The 5,200-nt window shown below is 59.1% G+C and overlaps 1 non-coding gene across 1 annotated transcript; it reads right to left on the bottom strand.

Moving 5' to 3' along the window:
• Positions 1–327: 327 nt before the first annotated feature.
• On the bottom strand, positions 328–2,166 carry LOC145655144 (18S ribosomal RNA). The gene has a single exon (XR_014121303.1). It is a non-coding gene; the product is annotated as an 18S ribosomal RNA (ribosomal RNA).
• Positions 2,167–5,200: the final 3,034 nt, after the last annotated feature.

Below are 5,200 nucleotides of genomic sequence, written 5' to 3'. Positions count from 1 at the left end.
CCTGCCGGCAAGGTGAGGGGAAACCGGCCTTCGCCCGACGAGCGGGGACGCCGAGTTTTTTGAACGACGCGTCTCTCGCGCTGGAACCCAGAGAATACCGGGGCCTGCGGGGGGGGGGTGCTGAAGGACGACGCGGAGGAAGAGGCGGAGGACGAGGAAGGGGTGGGAGGGACTAGGCTCCTCCTTTATGCCTTCTGTCCAGCCTGACCTGCAAGCGACCACGTGTAACAGCAACCCCGAAGACCCTTTCGACCCTGGGCCCCGACGCGGGGGGACGGCGAAGTCGAGGGGGTCGGGAGAGGAGGCACGCCGGACAGCGTTACCCGTTAATGATCCTTTCGCAGGTTCACCTACGAAAACCTTGTTACGACTTTTACTTCCTCTAGATAGTCAAGTTTGATCGACTTCTCGGCGCTCCGCCAAGGCCCGCGAGGAGCCCCGGCGGGGCCGATCCGAGGACCTCACTAAACCATCCGATCGGTAGTAGCGACGGGCGGTGTGTACAAAGGGCAGGGACTTAATCAACGCGAGCTTATGACCCGCGCTTACTGGGAATTCCTCGTTCATGGGGAATAATTGCAATCCCCAGTCCCCATCACGAATGGGGTTCAGCGGATTACCCGCACCTCTCGGTGTAGGGTAGGCACACGCTGATCCAACCATTGTGGCGCGCGTGCAGCCCCGGACATCTAAGGGCATCACAGACCTGTTATTGCTCCATCTCGCGTGGCTGAACGCCACTTGTCCCTCTAAGAAGTTTGACGCCGACCGCGGAGGGCCGCGTAACTATTTAGCATGCCGGAGTCTCGTTCGTTATCGGAATTAACCAGACAAATCGCTCCACCAACTAAGAACGGCCATGCACCACCACCCACAGAATCGAGAAAGAGCTATCAATCTGTCAATCCTTTCCGTGTCCGGGCCGGGTGAGGTTTCCCGTGTTGAGTCAAATTAAGCCGCAGGCTCCACTCCTGGTGGTGCCCTTCCGTCAATTCCTTTAAGTTTCAGCTTTGCAACCATACTCCCCCCGGAACCCACAGACTCGTGGTTTCCCTCACGCTGCCCGGCGGGTCATGGGAATAACGCCGCCGGATCGCGGGTCGGCATAGTTTACGGTCGGAACTACGACGGTATCTGATCGTCTTCGAACCTCCGACTTTCGTTCTTGATTAATGAAAACATTCTTGGCAAATGCTTTCGCTTTCGTCCGTCTTGCGCCGGTCCAAGAATTTCACCTCTAGCGGCGCAATACGAATGCCCCCGGCCGTCCCTCTTAATCATGGCCCTGGTTCAGGAAACCCACAAAATAGAACCGGAGTCCTATTCCATTATTCCTAGCTCAGGTATTCAGGCGAGAAGCGGGCCCGCTTTGAACACTCTAATTTTTTCAAAGTAAACGCTCCGAGCCCCGTCCGGACACCCAGCCAAGGGCATCCGGGGGGCACCGGGAGACAGGGTCTGAGACAGGCGGTGGCACGCCTCGCGGCGGACCGCCAGCCCACTCCCGACATCCAACTACGAGCTTTTTAACTGCAGCAACTTTAATATACGCTATTGGAGCTGGAATTACCGCGGCTGCTGGCACCAGACTTGCCCTCCAATGGGTCCTCACCCATGGGTTTAGGATACGCTCATTCCGATTACAGGGCCTCGAAAGAGACCTGTATCGTTATTTTTCGTCACTACCTCCCCGTGTCGGGAATGGGTAATTTGCGCGCCTGCTGCCTTCCTTGGATGTGGTAGCCGTTTCTCAGGCTCCCTCTCCGGAATCGAACCCTGATTCCCCGTTACCCGTGGTCACCATGGTAGCCGACTATGGTACCATCGAAAGTTGATAGGGCAGACATTCGAATGAGACGTCGCCGCCGCGGAGGGCGCGCGATCGGCCCGAGGTTATCTAGAGTCACCAAAGCGGCCGGGGGGCCCGAGCCCCCCGGATGGGTTTTGGGTCTGATAAATGCACGCATCCCCCGAAGGGTCAGCGCTCGTTTGCATGTATTAGCTCTAGAATTACCACAGTTATCCGAGTAACGTGTGGAGCGATCAAAGGAACCATAACTGATTTAATGAGCCATTCGCAGTTTCACTGTACCGGCCGTGTGCACTTAGACCTGCATGGCTTAATCTTTGAGACAAGCATATGTTACTGGCAGGATCAACCAGGTAGTTTGCACCGTGGTCTGGGATGAACCACGAGTGACATCCGCCTCCCCTTCCGGGGGCTAGGAAGCAGCGGGTTGTAAGTGCGTGCGCCGTCAGGTCCAGACGCCATACAGGGCTACCCAGGACAGCTTCCGCGGCCAGTGTAAACGTGCTCGCGCACCGCCCTCTGGCCTTCGGACGCCGACCTCTCACCTTGATGCAAAGCTGTCCCATCCGGTCATGCCCGCACCGTACCCCGTCCACCTCCTCCGGAGGTGCGGACGGCCGACTCCAGGTGCTTTCGGCGTTCCCTCTCTTCACGCCGTTTTGATTTTCGTTGGCCGCTGGTGGGGGGACAAGGGAAAGACCTCGTCGAATTCCCTCCCCCCTAGCCTCGCTCAACCTACGTTTCGTGATGTAACCAAGAAGAGTGATTCGTGGGCCCAGGTAGGTTTGAAGAGGAGGCCAACAAAGCAGGGCACTCCCTTCCTCCCAAACCACAGACACCAGTATAGGACAACTGAGTAGACAGACTGGCCGTCTGAGTCTCCCCCAGAGAGTTCTGGGATGGGTTACAAATAACCCCCACCCCCCATCAGAGGCTTGACCCGCTAGAACCAGGGAGGATCTGTCAAAACCGCTCTCCACATCAGAAGTTCTGGATCAGCCGGGGCTGGTCGGCAGACGTCCACCTAAGGCCGTGGCCTAACCCCGTGTGGGGGATAGCGCTCGCACCCGTACACGTGGACACCCGCTCGTCAAATGGCTGGCTCCTCACTTACCGTAGGGGGAATGGTTTGCCTACCCCTGGCGGGTCTGGTACTCCACTCTACCAAACAAGGAAGCAACACACCAATAGACCCCTGCAACACCGGGCAGCTTTGGGCAGTGTCACTACACTCCTCCTTGTTCTTCACGTTCCTTCCGTGGTGATTTTTTTTTTTTTTTCGTGGCCATTGCCGTGCATGGCTTCCCCATCGCTTTGCATGCTCTCCATTGCCTCGTGCTGCTTCACCATTGGTCTCACCTGGAGACCGAAGCCGCTCTCCCAGTAACCCGATGGTACCTGGCCAGAAAACCCCGTGCCCGATTTCATCTAGGACAAGGGCCAAACCACAGACCGTGCCCGTCCAGGGTCAACCCCTGGTCGGACAGGCCTGGTGGGTCGATACCATGGATGTGGCAGGCCGACGAGAATCCACTGGTACATTTACAAACACGCCCACCCTGGTGGCATGGCTGTACGACCCATCGTCGAAGCACGCTGCGGCGGACTGAGCCATTGGATCCAGTTGCCTGGGCGTACACTCAGCCCAACAGACGCACTCGGGTCGGGGAGAGCAAAGCAGACTGTGTGCCTGGATGTGCCCACTTCCATAGGGGAATCGGCATGATGGTTCACTTAACCCGAGGAGGGCTCCCCTCGCGGGATAAGCACCCCCCTCGGGGGATGGGGGGGGGGGGCATCCAGAGCACACCACTTTCCGGTAGGGGACAGGCGTTTGATCATGTGTCCGAGGGAGAGCTCCCCTTGCCGGCCGAACACCCCTCGGACTCCCCTTGGGCTTCCAGAGAACGCCACTGGATGAATTTAGTGCTTGGACCCCATTGATTCTCTTTGCTCTCCCATATACCCGACGGGACCTATTTGCAAAACCCCGTGCCAACCAGACCTCCAGGAAGGGGGCTGGCGGCTAACCATGCCCAGCAGGGTGCACCCTGGTCGGACACTTTGGGAGGGTCGAGAGCCTGGAAGTGCCACCCGGGGGAGTAATTCTGATTTCCGTTTTAATGCACTCAGGGACAGCCCGAGGACCTCTGTAGTGCACCTGAGGCGGACTGAGCCGTCGGGTCCAGGGGTCTGGAGTTCGGAACCTCCAGGGTTCACCTGGCTGTTCTCTTAGCCCAGCAGGGTGCACCCTGGTCGGACACTTCGGGAGGGTCGAGAGCCTGGATGTGCCACCCCGACGAGTAATGAGTTTTCCCTTCGTATCTCTTCCGGACCAGGTCCGATTCGCACGAAACTCGCTGGGCATGGCCAGGAGCGCCCCCTGCTGCCCACGCCACCGTCCCCGCGCTTCTACTCCCGAGGGCCGAGGAGACAGCGAAGCGTGGGTCGGGTCGCCTGCTTCCAGGGTCTCCCTGGTACTCTCCAGTCTCCCGAGTCCATCGGGTCCGACCTCGTATTTTTAGCCCAGACGGGGAATGAGAAAGGGGCCCCCGACCGCCCGAGGGCGGGCGCTCGCTTCTCAGCCTAGGAACGTCCGATTCCCACGAAACTTTTACGCCAGACGTTCCTGGCAGCGAGCGCGTTCAAAGGTGACCCGCGCTGCTTCTCTCCTCCCAAGGGCCGAAGAGATATTCGTCTTCAAACCCGACCGGCCCTGTGTTTGCCGCCCCGGCGGTTTTAAAAAATCATAGCGTAAAAACGGTGGGTGCGCTTCGCCTGCCGCTTGGACAGCGTTAAACGGCAGCCCCGGCTCTTTCCAAAGGGCCCTCAACCGACTTTCTGCTCCCAAGGAGCCCAGAGATATGAAACCGATAAATCAAAACCCCGTGCCAACCAGACCTCCAGGAAGGGGGCTGGCGGCTAACCATGCCCGGCAGGGTGCACCCTGGTCGGACGCTTTGGGAGGGTCGAGAGCCTGGATGTGCCACCCCGACGAGTAATGAGTTTTCCCTTCGTATCTCTTCCGGACCAGGTCCGATTCGCACGAAACTCGCTGGGCATGGCCAGGAGCGCCCCCTGCTGCCCACGCCACCGTCCCCGCGCTTCTACTCCCGAGGGCCGAGGAGACAGCGAAGCGTGGGTCGGGTCGCCTGCTTCCAGGGTCTCCCTGGTACTCTCCAGTCTCCCGAGTCCATCGGGTCCGACCTCGTATTTTTAGCCCAGACGGGGAATGAGAAAGGGGCCCCCGACCGCCCGAGGGCGGGCGCTCGCTTCTCAGCCTAGGAACGTCCGATTCCCACGAAACTTTTACGCCAGACGTTCCTGGCAGCGAGCGCGTTCAAAGGTGACCCGCGCTGCTTCTCTCCTCCCAAGGGCCGAAGAGATATT

The sequence above is a fragment of the Electrophorus electricus genome, unplaced genomic scaffold (genome assembly GCF_041902795.1).
Source record: "Electrophorus electricus isolate QZ-2024a unplaced genomic scaffold, ASM4190279v1 Scaffold189, whole genome shotgun sequence".
Lineage (NCBI taxonomy): Eukaryota > Metazoa > Chordata > Actinopteri > Gymnotiformes > Gymnotidae > Electrophorus > Electrophorus electricus.
Note: the sequence above shows the minus strand (reverse complement) of the source record. Positions and strands in the feature narration are given on the sequence as shown.